At 38.2% G+C, this 17,737-nt stretch overlaps 1 long non-coding RNA gene across 1 annotated transcript in view; it reads left to right on the top strand.

Moving 5' to 3' along the window:
- Positions 1-17,737, top strand: part of LOC147578954 (uncharacterized) — a 35,970-nt gene that overhangs the window by 7,280 nt on the left and 10,953 nt on the right. Inside the window, exon 2 of the long non-coding RNA XR_015253397.1 lies at positions 2,006-2,110. This is a non-coding gene — a long non-coding RNA (uncharacterized LOC147578954). The remainder of the gene's footprint in view (positions 1-2,005; positions 2,111-17,737) is intronic.

Consider the following 17,737-nt stretch of genomic DNA (forward strand, 5'->3'; position numbering starts at 1 on the left):
GGCCAATTTATATTCTCCCAATAGGGTCTAAATGTGTCTATTTCTCGCCCTTTGCCAGCAAATGGGGGCCTTGTTGGTTCTTCTCTTTTCCAGAGGAAATGCCCTATGTGATGCCTCCCATCCTCACTTACCCCTCCCAGTACAGAAGCAACATGGACATTGCAGCAGAGTCTTTTGAACTGTGTGACATGACCCATTAGTGGTTCATAAAATCAAGTTAATGGGTCATGACCAGCATTTATTTGGTTTCAATGAAATAGAGCATTTGTTTAAAATAGTATAGCAAATATCACCATTGCAAGTAGAAAAGTATGTACCAATTACTGGAGCTTTTGTTTCACTTACACATGTACATGTTGATGAGGCCTAGATTTCAATATAAAACAGTTATAAGATCACAGCGTAGATCTAACTAAGCACTGGTTAGTCAAAAGATCATAGAATCCAGGCTGATGGGGTATAGATTCAGGGCATAATTTGGTGGGGAAGGAAGCAAAGGGAATAGAGAAAGGACACACATTCCATTCATATTCCCTGGTAGGAAAGCTATCTTTCTTCAATGGGGAGAAAGCTACGTTATTAATAGAAATGTGATAGAACTCTCAGAGGTACACAAAATTAGCTACTTAAAAAAGTGTAACATAAGTCATGGTTTTATAGTAGGTGAAATTATAAATTTCAGGGTGGGACAAGTAATCTGTACCTCTCTTCTCCACATATTTCTGTCACATTATGTCTATAGTTTTAGATCCAGAGGCGCCTGGGTGGCTCAGTTGGTTAAGCATCCAACTTTGGCTCAGGTCATGATCTCACAGCTCGTGAGTTGGAGCCCCACATCAGGCTCTGTGCTGACAGCTCAGATTCAGATTCTGTGTCTCCACCTCTCTCTGCCCCTCCCTTGCTCATGATTTCTCTCTTTCTCTCTCTCTCTCTCAAACATAAATAAACATTAAAAAAAAAATTATAGTTATAGATCTGCCTCTGCTTATCCCACCAGTGTTTGGGGGGCAACTCACCTTATCTCTCTAAGCCCCAGCTTTCTCACCTACAAAATGAGGATATTCAATCAGATGACAGCCAAGGGCCCTTCCACATCTGCGGTCCCAGGGATCTGTGCTGTGCTGATCCATTGCAGCTTTCAGTGGCCCATTAACAGGAGCTGTTAATTGCATGGCTGTTCGTGAGCATGCAATCTATGCAGTCATACAGGGTCCCTCACTTAGAAGGCCTTGTGCTTAGTTGAATGCTTTATTGTCATTGTTTTGAAAATTCTTAATAATTTTTTGACAAAGGGTCTCATATTTTCATTTTCCACAGAGCCCCACAGATTACATAGCTGGTCCAGTCTATTAAGTCAGACAACATGAAGTCTTCCTGATAGGAACATGGAGTTCTTTCCTCTGGCACTGCTGGGAGCTGACGCAGTGGCTCTCAACCCCAGTGGATAAAGTACAAGCTGCTTAGAGGGTTTATGACTTGCAAAAGTCTGCGGTGCACTACAAACAACACATAAGGGATGCTGTTTAGAACTTTTGTTCTGCCCAAGGCTTGTGTTCAATTGTTCCAGCCCCAGCTGGAGTGGATTGTCCAAACCGCATTCAACTCTTATAAAAAATAGTCTTAAAATAGGATGACCCATTTAATGCCATGTGCCGCTCTACGGGTTAATTGGATGTGAAACATTCACAGCAGGTTCTCAATAAAAGATATAATAGAAAGATGAAGGTCAGTGTTGGGCCTGAGTACTATATTATGTCCAACCTGCATTTTAAACCCAGAGGCTGCTAAAAAGATGATTAATAGGTAGAATAAAGAAAACATTTGAGGGCATGGTCCATTTTATATTTGAAAAGGCCCCCATCTGTTTGGAAAATTCAACTGATAGCTCAATGGTAAGCTATCTTTCTTCAATAGGGAGAAGGCTACTTATCATCAAGAAGGCACATTTTCAGACCTTTATAATGGTGGTGACATTGTATTTACACTATTCATTTTGTTTTTCCAGGGACCAAATATAGACCATGACAATAGAGCAGCATCAGATATGGTGAAAATCATAATGCTGGTCTCCTTACAAAATCATGATACTGAAACAGAAGAGGCAAACAAGGTACTTAAAATGTCTGTCTTTACACATAGAACAATCATTTATTAAACATCTGGTTTAATAAAGACTTTGTTCAACCTTTGCAGAATTCCCTAATCAGCATGGTCCATGTGAAAATGTTATCTATTTTCTGTACCCTCAAAGCACTCCATGTTCACCCCCCTCCATGCACTTTTTATTCATTATTGCAACTGTTTATTTCCTCATCTGTCTCCTTTACTAGTTTGTAAGCTCCTTGAAGGCAAGTCCTGTAGTGGTGTTTTTTTAGTTTCTCGATCTCTAGTCCTCACACAGCACCAAGCCTATTACAGGTGCTCATAAAATCTCTACAGTTAACTAAAAGAATGAGTGGCACATTATATATGAAGAGCTTTTACAAATCAATAAGAAAAAGATCAACAACACAAAAGAAAAATGGGTAAAGTACATGCAAAGATGATACTTATAAGAGGTTGCACAAATGACTGTTAAACATATGAAAAGACTTTTTTTCTTCAAATTTTAAAATTCTAGTTAGTTAACCTATAGTGTAGTATTGGTTTCAGGAGTAGAATTGAATGATTCGTCACTTACGTATAACATCCAGTGCTCATCACAAGTCCCTCCTTAATCCCCATTGCCCATTTAGCTCATCCCCCCCCCCCACCTCCCTCTAGCAACTCTCAGTTTGTTCTCTATCGTTAAGAGTATCTTATGGTTTGCTTCCCTCTCTTTTTTTCCAACATTTAAAAAAGACATTTAAACTCAATCATAAAAAAATAAATAAATAAATAAACTCAATCATAATAAGAACCATAATAAAAGACAACAAAGGATATATAAATGGCTGATAACACATAAAAGACATTCATATTCAATCATAATAAGAGAAATTCAAGCTATACTGAGATATCATTTTTCACCCATCAGATGGGCAAAGATAAAAAGAAGTTTGCTAACATATCGTGCCAGTGAGGATGAAGAAACAAGTACTTTCACATATTGCTGGTGGGGATGTATATTGGTACAATCTCCAAGGAGAACAGATTGCAAGTGTATACAACCTTTTACCCAGTAATTCCCCTTCCTGGAGTCTATCCTAAAAGATACTCACTCAGATGTGTGAAATGATACTTGAACTCAGTGCTAAATTCACCTAGTATGCTCCAGATGTACTGTACTGATGATTAAAATATTAAAATTCTTATTTGTTGGGAAACATAGCTGTCCTGAGCCCACCCAGCTGCCTACTCCTGCCCTGCCCATCCAGCCCCTTCCCCAAACCCCAGACCTTGCTGCAACCAGGCATTTCAAAAGAACAAACTGAGGGTGGATGGAGGAGGTGGGTACAGGATGGGCTAGATGGGTGATGGCTATTAAGGAGGGCACTTGGTGATGAGCCCTGGCTGTTGTATGTAAATGATGAGTCACTGAATTGAATTCCACTCCTCAAATCAACATTGCACAGTATGTTGGCTAACTAAAATTTACATTAAAAAAAAAAAAGAAGAAGTAACACCTGATACTGCAGGGGCCTCCAGGACCATGCTTCAACACTGTGGCCAGCCTCATTCTGATTGATTGGTGCTTGTGCTGTAAGGGTTGTTATATATTTGGATAGCACTCCTATGTCCAAGGCTGTTCCCTGAAGCATAGGATGCAATAGCAAAATTTGGGAAACAACCTAATCAAAAGCTAACATTTATTGAGAGCTTACTATGTGCCACTCACTGTTCGAAGCACTTTACATTGATTCTCATATTTAATCCTCACAACAGGCCTAGGAAGGAGGTACTGTTATAATTCCCATTTTATAGATGAGAAAAGGAGGCACAGAGAAGTTAAGTAAGTTAACATATAGCCAACATCATATACTAATCAGTGATGAACGAGAACTCTGTCAGGGTAGTCTGATTCCAAGGCCTATGCTCTTAAAACAAAATGTGTTTCAGTAGAGACTGGTGACATTAATTAGGGTATACCCATGGAATAGAAACTTATACAGCCACAGAGAAGATGGGGAAGCTCTTTTTTTTGTAATGTTTATTTATTTTTGAGAGAGAGAGAGAGTGTGAGCTGGGGAGGGGCAGAGAGAGAGAGGAGGACAGAGTTTCCCAAAAGGGCTCTGCACTAAAGGCAGAGACACTGATGCAGGGCTTGAACTCACAAACTGTGAGTTTATGATCCAAGCCGAAGTTGGTCACTTAACCAACTGAGCCACCCAGGTGCCCCAGGGAAGTGCTTTATGAACTCATAATTGATATAGCATTCAAGCTAAACTACTCATTGTAAAGAAAGTACAGAAAAATGTGTAGTACTTATCCAGTTTGTGGATACACACATGTGTGTATATGTATTTAGATACATAGACATATATATGTATGTATACATATATGTGTGTATATATACACACACACACATACACACACACATATATACACACACACATATATGCACACACATAAAATCACAAATTGGATACGTAGGATGTGTCTGAAATGATATATAAGAAACTGGTAACACTGGTTGCCTGCTTCTGGGGGACAAGGTATTAGGAAAAATGTTTTCTGTGTGTACTTTTTGTACCTTTTGGATTGTATACTATATGCACATACTGCCTGTTTTAAAAATTAAACTGCAAATTAGTGTTTTAAATGAATGATATGTACACAAAGATTCTGAGTCAGAAAGTCAAAAGGGCTTAGAGAGAAATAGGAAAGGTGTCCAGGTGGTCAGAGGTGAGTGAGATTACACCCTTCTGGTCATCAGGCAGAGCTGAGCCTTTAAAGAAGGGAAAGTTGTGAGGATATTTGGGGAGTGGGGGAGGGCAGCCTGCTGTGGGGCAGGTAAGGGGCCTGTGATGAACTTTAGCACACAGTGAAGACTGTGTGTCCTCTCTGGATGTGAGTACATGCATAGGAAGCCAAGATCTGGGTGTGAAGGGTCTGGGAGGAGCCCCTGAGGTTGAACGCAGATTAGAAACCAGCCTTTTGTTGCCCATTCTAGGGAAGTTCAGGGGAACATAAACTAGAAGTGCCCAAACTTTGTCTTGTCTGACATCCAGGGCTGGTAAGGAGTTAAGCTGTGGAGCCATTTTCAAAGGACTGGACAAGAAACAAAGAAGTAATTGAAGGGTTGGTGGAAAATAGGGCTGAGGAAAAATGGTCCAAGGAGCTGATATTGTTGGTTCTGAAGGAGGACAATTACTGTCCCCTTCTTGACGACACATCATTGTCATTGGGAGGGTGACCAGCTGTTCTCTGTCACCACAAAGGAGACAAAGAGGAAAAGGGTTTCAACTGTAGCATGAGCAATCTAAATTAGATTCAGAGAAAATCTTTCATCAGAAAAAAATTAAGTTGTTAAACACTGAGGGAACAGACTCCGAGAGAAGATATGGTACCACTATCCCTCCCTCTAAATTAGACCTAATAGTGTAGAAGCCAAGCTGCACCTGACTCAGTCATCATTTGTGTATCCAGTGTCTTCATCTTAAGCTGTGGGCAGCAACACCAACCTCATAAAGTTGTTAAAAAGGTTAAAAGAGAGACTGTGTGACCCTGAAGGACCCTGAAGGACAATAGCTGCTATCGTTCAGTGTTTACTAACACTGAACGATAGCAGCTATTGTCCTTCAGGGTAAAATAGACAGTGTCTACTAACCATGAAACTCTTCAGTGATTTAGATGGTCACTTGGGATGGTCCCTGGTGGTCTTTTGAATTCAAGCAAATATCCCAGTGCTTCAATGGTTTTATGTCCACAGCTTTATAAGGAAATTCTAACTTTTCTTGAATAAATAGTAGACCATTCATCTCATCTGCTTTGGTTGTAAAGAGTTCTGATGTCAACCATATTCCCAGAAGTCACATTTAAACAACCTCACTCTCTGGGGAAGTGCAGACCACAGTTGTTCAAATATTTTGAATTGGGACCCAAATAGTAAATAAATTTCATACCACAATGCAGACCACAAATGCACACACACACACACACACATTCATATATGTGTGACTGAAATAAAAGTTCATAAACAAAAATGCTTAGGCTTCTATGTGTCATCTATTCTGATATTTTCTATTTTATTTTATTCTAATTTTTAAAACACTGATCTTGACCCACTAGATTGATTTCATGACCTGCCAATGGATTGTGACCCATAGTTTGAAAAACTTGTGTCAAGTCTAAGAGCATTGGGCAAGTTTCTGAACTGTTCTGGGATCTACTAGAACAACTATAAAAAGAAGATTAAAGTATCTATAGCTTGGTGTCTAATGAAGTTTAATTTAGAACATCAAATACACTGGACTTCACTTTTATTTAATAGACCCTCCTCAATTAAAGTTGATAATGTCATTAAAATGGCTGCCATGAAGGCTCTGCATCAAAGCCAGGCTTGGGTCCTGGCCCAGAGCCCATTTGCTGTTATTTGGTAGGTATCCTCCCAAGTCAAGGTGCTTGGTTTCCTCTCTGATAACAAATGCTCATCAGCAAACCAGAAAAGAATCTAGAACAAGGTGAGAGGTGGCCACAAGCAGGAGACCAAAGTTTTCCCCAAAATATGAGAGGACTCTGTTTAATATGAAAACCCAGAAGAGAGTGAGTGTTGGGGAGCTGCAGAAAGAGGTAAATTGTGTCCTCTTCTTTCATGTAAAAGGCAGGGTAGAACAGAATGTATTTTAGAGGGCAAAAATCTGTTCCAAGAGGCAAAAATACAAAAAATAACTAAATATTTTGTTTCTTGAAGAATCCATGCTGGGGCACCTGGTGGCTCGGTCAGTTAAGTGTCTGACTCTTGATCTCAGCTCAGATAATGATCTCCCAGTTTGTGGGTTCAAGCCCCATGTCGGGCTCTGCACTGACAGAGTAGATCCTGCTTGGGATTCTGTCTCTCCCTCTCTCTGCCTTCCCCCTCCCCAAAATAAATAAATAAACTTTAAAAAAATCCATCTTGGGTGTTGAAAAAATTACTGGAAAGAGCTCTTCCTTCAACTACGACAAATGCAAGAACTATCAGTGCCATTTGAAATAAATTGTCAGAAAGAAAGAATGGGCATTTCACCCATAAACACAGTCCCCTTTTACCCGGTAGTTATGATTCCTTGCTTTGAACCCCAAAAAACTAAATACAAACAGTTTTCAAATTTTGTTTCTATCATGTTTATAACTTCTTATCATGAGCTGTGAAGCAGGATATTAATGGGATATATGTGTGTTGTCCCTCTATTCTCCAGTCCCTCCAGAAAAGCCACCACTCTAAGCAAGTAGATAGATCTTGTGCATTTCCTTTTCTTTGCCTACCCACCCCCATGGTCCCATATATCCAACTGGGGAAAAAGTAGAAAACCCCTGAAAGACCTCTTCAAAAATATTTTAATGGTAACCTGAGAGGAGAGAGAGAAGAGAAGTGACTTGTGGGCAAGATTTAGAATTTTAGAGATCCTGACTGAGAGGAATATGGTGCCAACATTACCATCCTCCAAACATAAATCAAAATAAAAAAAATATTAACCCATAACATCAATAAAAAGAAATCCAATTAAGGGTGCCTGGGTGGCTCAGTCGGTAAAGCATATGACTTTGGCTCAGGTCATGATCTCACAGTTCGGGAGTTCGAGTCCTGTGCGGGGCTCTGTGCTGACAGCTCAGAGCCTGGAGCCCGTTTCAGATTCTGTGTCTCCCTCTCTCTGCCCCTCCCCAGCTCATGCTCTGTCTCTCTCTGTCTCTCAAAAATAAATAAACATTAAAAAAAAGAAATCCAATTACATTTAGATTTCTTTTGATCAATAAAATGATTTTTTTGTAATATCAATTCTTCTAAAAGTGTGTGTGTGTGTGTGTGTGTGTGTGCACCCAAGCCCCTGCATTGCTAATACTCTAATTGACTATTCAACTCTTGGGTTTATTTAACACTTAGTGCTTTAGAGGAAAGATATTCTCAAGATTGGAAAGTAGAAGATTAGTAAGAACTCTCACTCTGCCATGTGTAGTGAGGGGACTTCCAAGAAATGACTCCAAGGGGTTTCTAGAAAGTCTGGGCTTGAGGCCCAGGGGTTCCAAGCCTTGCCAAAGATTCAGGCACCCTGCGTGTGGTGCAGAAACCAGTGAGCTGCAGAGAAGGCCCCTGCAGTCTGGGACAATGGGTAGCCCCGTGGTGAACACTGTGGATGGTGTCCCATAATTGATGAAGTTGTACTATGTGTAAGAGCTTGACACAACACTAGAGTAGAATCCCAATAATGACCAAGACTGATTATCGTGACAGCTTAGAAGAATGGAAAATAGGACTATTTTTCACACACTTGAGTTTCTCGCCAGCAATTTAAACTTGCTCACTGCTGGACCTGACATCTTAGTGATACCTCTGCAGATGTGGCTGAAATCTTTCTTCCTGCACCATGGAGCCTATGGCCTTTGAGAACACTTCTACCAATGTCAGGCAATTTTCTCCCCTGGTCCAGCTCAGCCAATTAGACTTTATACCCTGGGCATAAGTTGTCAGGTTAGTGTCTTACAAGCAAGACTTGAGCAATAGGCAAAAGATGAGCTGAATACCTATACCTATCTCTTGGGTTTTACATTTCAGAAACGAACTCATACTCCTACTACAATAATACATCATCATCTGTTATATCGAAAGGATATAAGGCAAGGTGACACTTTAGGGAGACACATCTCACTAGAAAATGAAAAACTGTTTCAGACATAAGATGCTCTCAGCCCATCCCCCCCTTTCCTATTGGTAGGCAGAGGAAGGGAATGTGTCTGTATCACATTTGGGAATCAGATATCACAGATGAGGCTGAAAAGAGTGAAAGCTTTGTTCTTTTAACAAAGCCCATTTTCAAAATATTGTCCCTCCCTGCTACTATACTTATCAAAGAGAATCAGATTGTCATCAGAATGAGGCCCAGTATCATTTTATAAAGAAAGTAGATCATTACTCACTGGATTTTAATTACTAGGTTTCATTTTGTCGATGCCACCTCCTTTCATTTTTTTTCTCCTAAAAGATCTCCTTGGAAGTTTCTTCCATCCTTTCTGATTTATGATTCCATATCTTATGAATATTAAATACTTGGTTTATTAACATTTTTTCTTAATTGATTTTTAAAATTCAGTGCTAAGCATAAGTCTCTATAAATCACTTTGGTAATATCTTCTCTGTGAATCCATAGCCAATGGTTAATACAACCAATCATGGGCTTTTTCATTAGTGGATAGTTTATTAAAGTGTTATTCTTATAGCATAATATTAAAGCATCTATCCACAAACGTGGGCTTCCCTGGGCTCAATTGCTAAACGTACTATATTGAAAAAGCAAAGCTACTATCTACAAGATAAAATGAGCAGAATGTGTCTATAACAATCACATATGAAATCTAAAATTATAATCAGAGCTGGAGTTCCTCATCTCCCTCCGAAAAGGTAAAAGGAAATAAGATGGAGAAGGTAATTATGAAAATCAAATCAAACAGATCTTCAGCAATAGTAGAAAGGGGAACGTGTGAATTATCATTCAGACCAATGAGGGTATTGGAAGACTGGACCCCTCATCCTCAGGGGCAATGTGATATTAGAAAGATTTCCAAATCAGAAAACTTGATGCATGGTGTAATGAGGATGAGTACAGTTATGGGCACAAGCACTCCCCACTTCACCCTAATTCATTCATTCATTTATTCATTCAATCATTCATTCAATACATATTTATCGAGCCCTTGGTCTGAGCCAGTCATTGGGCATACAACAGAGCACAAAACTGATACATTTCCTATCTTAATGAAGCATATTATCTAGTAAACTCCAAATCTACTTTATATAAACAAACACCATGAAAAAAAATGTGTAAAAACAAAAGCAACTGAAACAAACTTAGACCTCCCTGGCTGCAAATAGGAATCAAAGAAAACTAGACAACCATCATCATACTCATTATGTCCTGACCTGCCATTTTACATATAATTACCCTAGTACTTAAAAAACTTTTTAAAGTAGATCCTGTTACCTTCTTTACAGCTGAGGATGCTGAAGCAGGCTAAGGGACTTGCTTAAAGCCAAGGGCTAGAAGGTAGCCACAAGACCCACAACATTCTGGTGCCACACTCTTTCCCTGTACAGGGATGACTTCTCTGGGCAGAGGGCTTTTCCTGCAACTGAAAAACCAGACTCATCATATTAGAATAACAGAAAGAGGCCTACCTAGAGCATATTAGCTTAATTCTTCATAGAAATGCTTCATAAGGATTTATCATCTCTTTTAGAGATGATATTAGATCATCTATTAGAAAAATAACTGTTATATATAGATCACTTCTGTTTCTTCTAAAATGAAGATACCATCATTTACCTTACCTCTATTATTAAAGACCACACAATAACTTGTTTTGCCCAGCTTCCATGTTTTCTTACATTAGATACATAACTCATCATGGTTCCCTTTTTGCTCTAGCTTCTAGGAACTTCTAAGCTTAAAATGTCTGATTTTACTTTAATTCACTCATTTGTTCACTCAACAAACATTTATGGAAAATGATTACTTTAGTGTGATTATCTTGTACCTGCCTCAAAGGCTTTTGATTTCCTTTTTATCTTTATTGTAATTGCTTTTCTATTATATGTTATTATAATGTATTTTATTACTTGTGTTTTTGGGAGTAAGAGAGAGGGTATAAAATGTAAATGACTGACAGCTAAAATGGTTTTACTGTAAAAATGATAGAATCTGGGATACACTGTAGTAGCTGTGACTGAGAGCACAGGGCTTAGGATCTTATAGCCTCTGGGTTCAAATCTTAGTTCTGCCCCACTCACAGTGTAAACTGAGACAAAATACATTTTCTGAGCCTCTGTTTCATAAAATGGGACTAAGCATTCCCACACAAGATGTTTCTAAAAACTAAACAGGATAATGTATATAAAGCATTTAGCACTGCATGGCACATAGTGTTTATTAGTCACTACTTGTGATTAAAGCACATAAATACACAACAAATAATTCTACCCATAAATACCCAGTCTCTGAGGTAGGTTGAGCTTGGTTTCCATGGAAAATAAGTGGACATTTTTAAAACCTCAAAATTTAAATTAATTTTAAACTGCTTCCCTTTGGTCCTCTCCAAGATTCTCGGCAATGTTCCATCACCCCTGGTTGTTGAGCCCTGTCTAATTATAAACCAAATTCTGGCTTGTTAGCAGAAAAGATTTTCTCAGGCTCTGTTCTATAAACAATACCAGAAAAATCACAGATGCTTTGAAAACTGGGAGGGCCCTCCCAGTCTGAAGTTTTTGGGTTTTTTTTTTTTATCTTAAAGATCCCACAAATGAGTCTGGCTTTAAATTTTGTGTATTTGCTATCAATAAGCACAGTACCTTATACTTTCCTCTTTGATAACATGAATCACACTTTCTTGTTTATGTCCATGTCTGCCTCACCCATAGGAAACGTCTTGAGGGTGGGCAGTATTTCCCATTCCCCATTCATCCCCAGTTCCCAGCCCAGTGGCAGGCTTATAGTAGGTGCTCAATAAATATTTTCTGAATCAATGAATGACTTAACCAGTTAATAAAAAGCTACATTAAGCCAAGGACCATATCTAATACATTGTGTTATCTTCCCATAGCACCTATCATTGTGAATGAATAAATGATCATTTAGCTGAGTCCACTTGAGATACAAAGAAATTTTTAAATACTAATCACTTAAATATATATTTTTTAGCTTAAGCCACGAAATAATAACTTTTTAAAATCCCAGAATCAATTTTTGGAGAACTTTCGAAGCACGACCAGCATTTACGTTTGGATTTCTTTGTGACTATTTTCATCAAAATTCTCAAACAAACCTTGTGAAGAAGTTCACACAGTATTCTGGTGTGGAGTCTTGGTGTTGTACTTTTTCTCTTAGTGATAGGGGAAGCTGGGACAGAGAGGGGTGAATGGACTCTCCCAAGATCAGACTGAGTTTAGTAAGGTCTGCAGCTGGAGCCTGGGTTGTGTTCTTCCTAGAACTCAGGTCTACTTTTCATATCTAGAAGATGTGAAAGAGGATTGTCAGGGGTTCATTCACTATGAACGCCCAGGAAACTATAGAGAAATTACTCTCCAAAATTGGGTTCAAGGACACCAAGCCCATGGAGGGTGATGCTGAGTGCCTACATTCGTGAACTGTTTCACTGTTCTTTATCATGCACATTATTGACTTGCACATGAAACTTAACCCCTTCCTAGATTCTAACCCATACATAAAACCCAACCTCACAGAGGCTTTCTTTAAATGGCAGACCTGAGGGGCACCTGGGTGGCGCAGTCGGTTAAGCGTCCGACTTCAGCCAGGTCACGATCTCGCGGTCCGTGAGTTCGAGCTCCACGTCAGGCTCTGGGCTGATGGCTCAGAGCCTGGAGCCTGTTTCCGATTCTGTGTCTCCCTCTCTCTCTGACCCTCCCCCGTTCATGCTCTGTCTCTCTCTGTCCCAAAAATAAATAAACGTTGAAAAAAAAATTTAAAAAAAATAAAAATAAAAAAAATAAATGGCAGACCTGATAAAAATTTGGAGAGTCTAGATTCTTTGTCAAGTAACTTGGTACCCCTCCCTTTCTCCTCTTCCTGATACCTTCATTTACCCATGCAGAGAAATATCCAAACTCCTTTTATCCTACTTTCTCTTCCTAGACTTTGCCCTGATGCTTTTATTTTTATACCCAACTAACTCATAAATATATTTCCCTAAACAATACACTTCCCTTTATAAGAAGAATCTTGTACCAGCTGTTAAAGAATGATTTTCACCACTTGGGCAGAGATTCCTAATTATTTCCCAATATCCATTCTCCTTTCATAAGCTTAAAACTAGAACTCTTGAATTTTAACTGGGCACATGGACACCCAGAACAAAGACTTTCTCAGCCTCCCTATGTGCCAGGTATAATCATGGAACATAAGCAGAACTAACATGAGAAACTTACTAGTATTCCTTACAAGGAAGGAGCATGTCCTCCACTTTCTTTGTATCTGTTTCCTATTGGATGAAATGTGGACATGATGGTGAATGCTGGAGCGGCCATCTTGGACCATATGAGGAGGTTCATCTTGGACCATATGAGGAGGTTGTATATTGAGAATGACAAAGCAACAAGATCAAAGGAGTCTGGGTCCCTGCCAATGCAGAGCTGCTATTTTAGTCCTGAACTACTTAAACTCAGACTATTGTGTGAGGGACAAATAGATTTTTCCCTTGTTTAAGCTACTTTTATTTTGGTTCTTCATGGCAGCCATTAAAACTGTATCCCGCCTAATACACCTCTTTACACAGATATTGGCAAACATAAGCAACATCAGTAAATACTGTGACAGGCATTCTAATCAGATTATCCATTGGAGTAAGCCCTGCTCATTTCCTATTGCTTTTTTTTGTTTTCCTTTTTATGTAGACTCATTCTGCCAACTCTTATCAAGTTGACAGATCTCTATTGTTTTGGTTATAAGTAAAAAGCTTAGCATTTTATATGAAATGGAATTTTTTCAAACATTTCCAATTAACACTGCATGCTTCTGAATTTAGCATTAGTTTACATTTAACTTAAATTTAAATTTTCTATTTAAATTTTCTATTTAAATTTTCTACTTAAATTTCAATAAGCTTAAAACTTTTCTTTCAGATTGTGTCCTTCTATAAATGTTTTAGAATGAAATCTTCAGCTATGCAGAGAAAATATTTTTTAAACTCCAAGAAATCACTAATCAATCATATTCAAGAAATTTTAAGGCTTTGTCGTACTTGTTTCATTTAAACTTTATGTATATTACTCTGTGACTTGCTTTTCCATTCAACAGCAGGCTCTATTTCATTCATTTACATTCTCTTTTATAATTATTCTGCAATGTAGCCATCCTCCCATTGATGAACATTAAGGTTGCTTTCAATTTTTCACTATTCTGATCAATGCCAAAATGAACATTCTTACATTCTTACATCTTAATCCCGGGGTCACAGGTTCAGATGTTTTCTAGGATATGTCCCTGGAACTGAGATGGTAGCACAATAGTGTATGCACACTTTCAACATTAATAGACTTTACTGAATTGCTCTCCAAACTTGCTCTACCAATTATAATCTCATTTCTCTACATCTTATCTTCACTGACATATGATATTGTCAGCTGTTTTACTGCCAATATGATGAGTACCAAATGGTATCTCATTTTAATTTTCATTTCTTTGATTACTAGTTAAGCTTCTTTGACATTCAGTTTTGCTATTCTGTGACTTGCCTCTTAATATTCTTTGCCCATTTTATTATTGGGTTGTTTGGATTTTTCATTGATTTGTAGCTAAAACTTTACATATTTGGAATCTTCAATTTTTCTGGTTACATGCATTACAAATATGTTCTCCTTATGGGCTGTCTTTTAACTTTGATGCACAGAATTTGAACACTGTAATGTTGATTCTGTTTTGCTGTCTGTTGTGCTTTTGTCCTGATTAACCATACAAATACACTTCAATATTTTATTCTAAAAATTTTTAAGTAATTTTGTTCAAATACAGGTCTTTAATCCATGGAGAAATAATATAAATTCAAATTAAAAATGTTTAATACTAGGAATACAAAATTATACCTTTTTTGACAATTTAAAAATTGGCAAAAGAAAAAAATTGTGAAAAAGTAGAAATGACACCCAAAGTATCCACAAAAAAGATCAGAAGTAGCTGAAAGAATTCTGTCATATGTATTGTTTCTTTTTATGTAATTTTAAAGTACTCCCTGGATCCTTTCATCCATTTCTCATGCAACATATAACCCTCAGCTTATGTATGGAGCTCATTTTATGCCCCACTCCAGATCTGCTCATCCTCACATATCCTGCAGCCTTGGCCACTTGCCCTTCTTCCCAGGCTGGAGCAATCCCAGAGATGGCTCACATCCCAGCTGTTGCCACCATCACCTCATATTAGGTTATGATCCCACATCTCCAATTTTCTCATCCTCCCTAGAGATGAAGGCTGGGCTTAAGCACAGATTCCTCTGCGCCAGCTGTAAGGGAACTGCAGCAGGTCCAGGGTGCAGCCCCAACCTGCTTTTCCCAGCAAGTGTTTGCCCAAAGTGAGAAACTCAGTGCCCTGTCGGGGAGGCTTTTCCCAAGGAGCAGAAGATGGAAATAGGTTTGCAGATAAATGCCATGCCCTTATTCTTCTTCCACAGTGGACTGTTCTAAGAAGCAATGAATCCATGTGACCACTCAGGAGATGTCCCACATTAGCTAGCAATGTTTTCTTGAGAAGGTGTGCCTAAGCTTGGCAACATACCAACTTGTATTGCTTTCCCTCGTTCTCTGCCTTATTCCCATTTTTCCCTCCCTCTTGCATTCTTAGGATTGCATCCTATTCTCCAATAAGCACTGGCATGAAAGTTTTGCTTCATACTTTCTTTTCCACACTAAGAGAGCTTGCCTAAAATTTTCAAACCTGTATTATCCATCGGTAACTAAAATTTATAATTTTTATTAAAACTAGTAAGCAGTTTTGGATTTGCATATGTGACCCATCTCTAAGGCCAGGAAGTCTACTGGAGAACCTCTAGGAGACATTTTTTTCCCTCGATAAAACAGAGAGCCACATAAGAATAAAGCTTTCATCTGCCTTCAAAACCCTCTTCCTTTCCACTTTAAATGTGTTATGTGGAAACCTGAGGTTTGGAGCTTTAACGGCCATCTTGAAACTGTGAGACAGCCTTGTCTCACAGAATGGCAGAGCTGAAAGGTAGAAAGAGTATTGGTGCCTGATAACATCTCTGAATCCCTGAACTAACCCTGGAACAGACTATCTCCCGACTTCTTGTTCTATAAGATGGTTCTATAAATATCATCACTCTTAAGCCATTATTGGGTATTGTGATGTTTGCAGCCAAAGTCTCCCTAAACAACGCAGATATCATCTGCACACAATAATTGGAGCAATAGGAGTGGATGAGACCAGCAGAGAAGGCCTTGGGTAGGACTCCAAAAAATGCCAATGTTAAAAGGACAGACAAGAGAGAACAGAATCCACCAAGGAGTGTTAGAAGGACTAGCTCAGATGTTAATAATCCCAAATAACAAAGGCAAGAGTACTCATAATCTAGCAGGACCACAGGGAAGAAATGTAACTGAAAACTCACAATTTAGCTCTTTAATTGCAAATCTGTTTAAATATTTGGCCAAGATAAGGTGGAAAACAGGAACCACAGGTTTTTATCTAAATAAATGTTGTTGTTGTTGTTGTGTTGTTTTAATTATGGTAATTTTATTCTTTTTTTCCCCATCCCATTATCCCCATCAAGAATTAGAATGGAGTCATTCACTGATAGATAAAGTGAATATCTTCAAATTCCTTGCTTAAGAGTTTCCTATGGGTTTGGGTCATGAAATTCACTCAGCCCTGGAGAAATAATTGCCTGTCAGCATGAAGCCAGGCTGATGAGTAATTCTGACAATATCACACACCAAATTAGTGAACTGGCCAACTTCAAATTTCTCAACTAGCTACTGTTTCTGCCAAGTTTTTAATTGTGAATGGACGTGATAAGGTTATCCCTGTCCCTTCACTTAGAATAAATATTTGTAGACTCACTGACATTACCCTGCCCATGTAATGCATTTATTCTGTCATTGTGTTAATGGTGGTTTAAGGATAAATACTCTGCTAGACCAAAGCATAAAAGATGAGATCGGGAAATACTTCGTGGGAGATAATAGTGTAATTTTAGAAATTTTTAAGGTAAACTAATTTAGCACTAGGAAGAAGAAAGGGCCTGGGAAAGAACTCTGGAGTCAGAGCTGCTGTTGAATTTCAGCCCTGTCACTTGGAAACTGTGAGAAATTAAGCAAGTTGCTTGGACTCTCTGAATCTCAGTTTTTGCTCTGCCAGATGGAGATAGTATCAACTCCATAGGGTTGTTCTGAAGACTAAATCGTGTCTGAAAAGAGCTAGCACAGTGCCTGGCTTTTAATGAATAACTAAAACTCCTAAATCAAAATATTTACAGATTGTTTTTAAGAGATTATTGAGGCTAAATATCTATTAACTACATTGCAAAAACATTCTCCCAAGCAGCCTTAAATTTCTTAACTTGTATATAGTGTTTTTCTTTGGGCAAAAAATTTCCACGTTTATGTCGTTGTGTCTGTCCACTTTTTTCTCTTTATGACTTCTGTCTTTATGTCTTGCTTAGAAAACCATTCTCATTTTCCAGATTTTAATATGTTGCCCCTTATTTTGTCCTAATACTTGAGTAGTTACATATTGCAATAATCAGAGATTTTGTGTTAGATTATGACCTAACTTTTTTTTTTCAAAATCAATATCCAGTAATCTCTCTCTTCTATTGAAATGACAACTTTACCATAGATTCAATTCTGTAAATGTATACCTCCGTTTCTAAACTTTGTCATCTGTTTCATTCATCAATTTATCTATTTCCACATAAGTACTACATTGTTTCCATTAATACTGCCTTATAGTATGCTCTAGTATCTGGTAAGGCAAGATCCTCATTATTCTTTTTTCTCAAAATATTTTTTATTCTAGCACAATTCTTTTAATCACATGAATTTAAGAATCAATTTATTAGTTTTCTTTCCCACCCAAAAAAAATCCAGCTGTAAACATTATTG

The sequence above is a fragment of the Puma concolor genome, chromosome B4 (genome assembly GCF_028749965.1).
Source record: "Puma concolor isolate L17-30 chromosome B4, mPumCon1.1.hap2, whole genome shotgun sequence".
Taxonomy (NCBI): domain Eukaryota; kingdom Metazoa; phylum Chordata; class Mammalia; order Carnivora; family Felidae; genus Puma; species Puma concolor.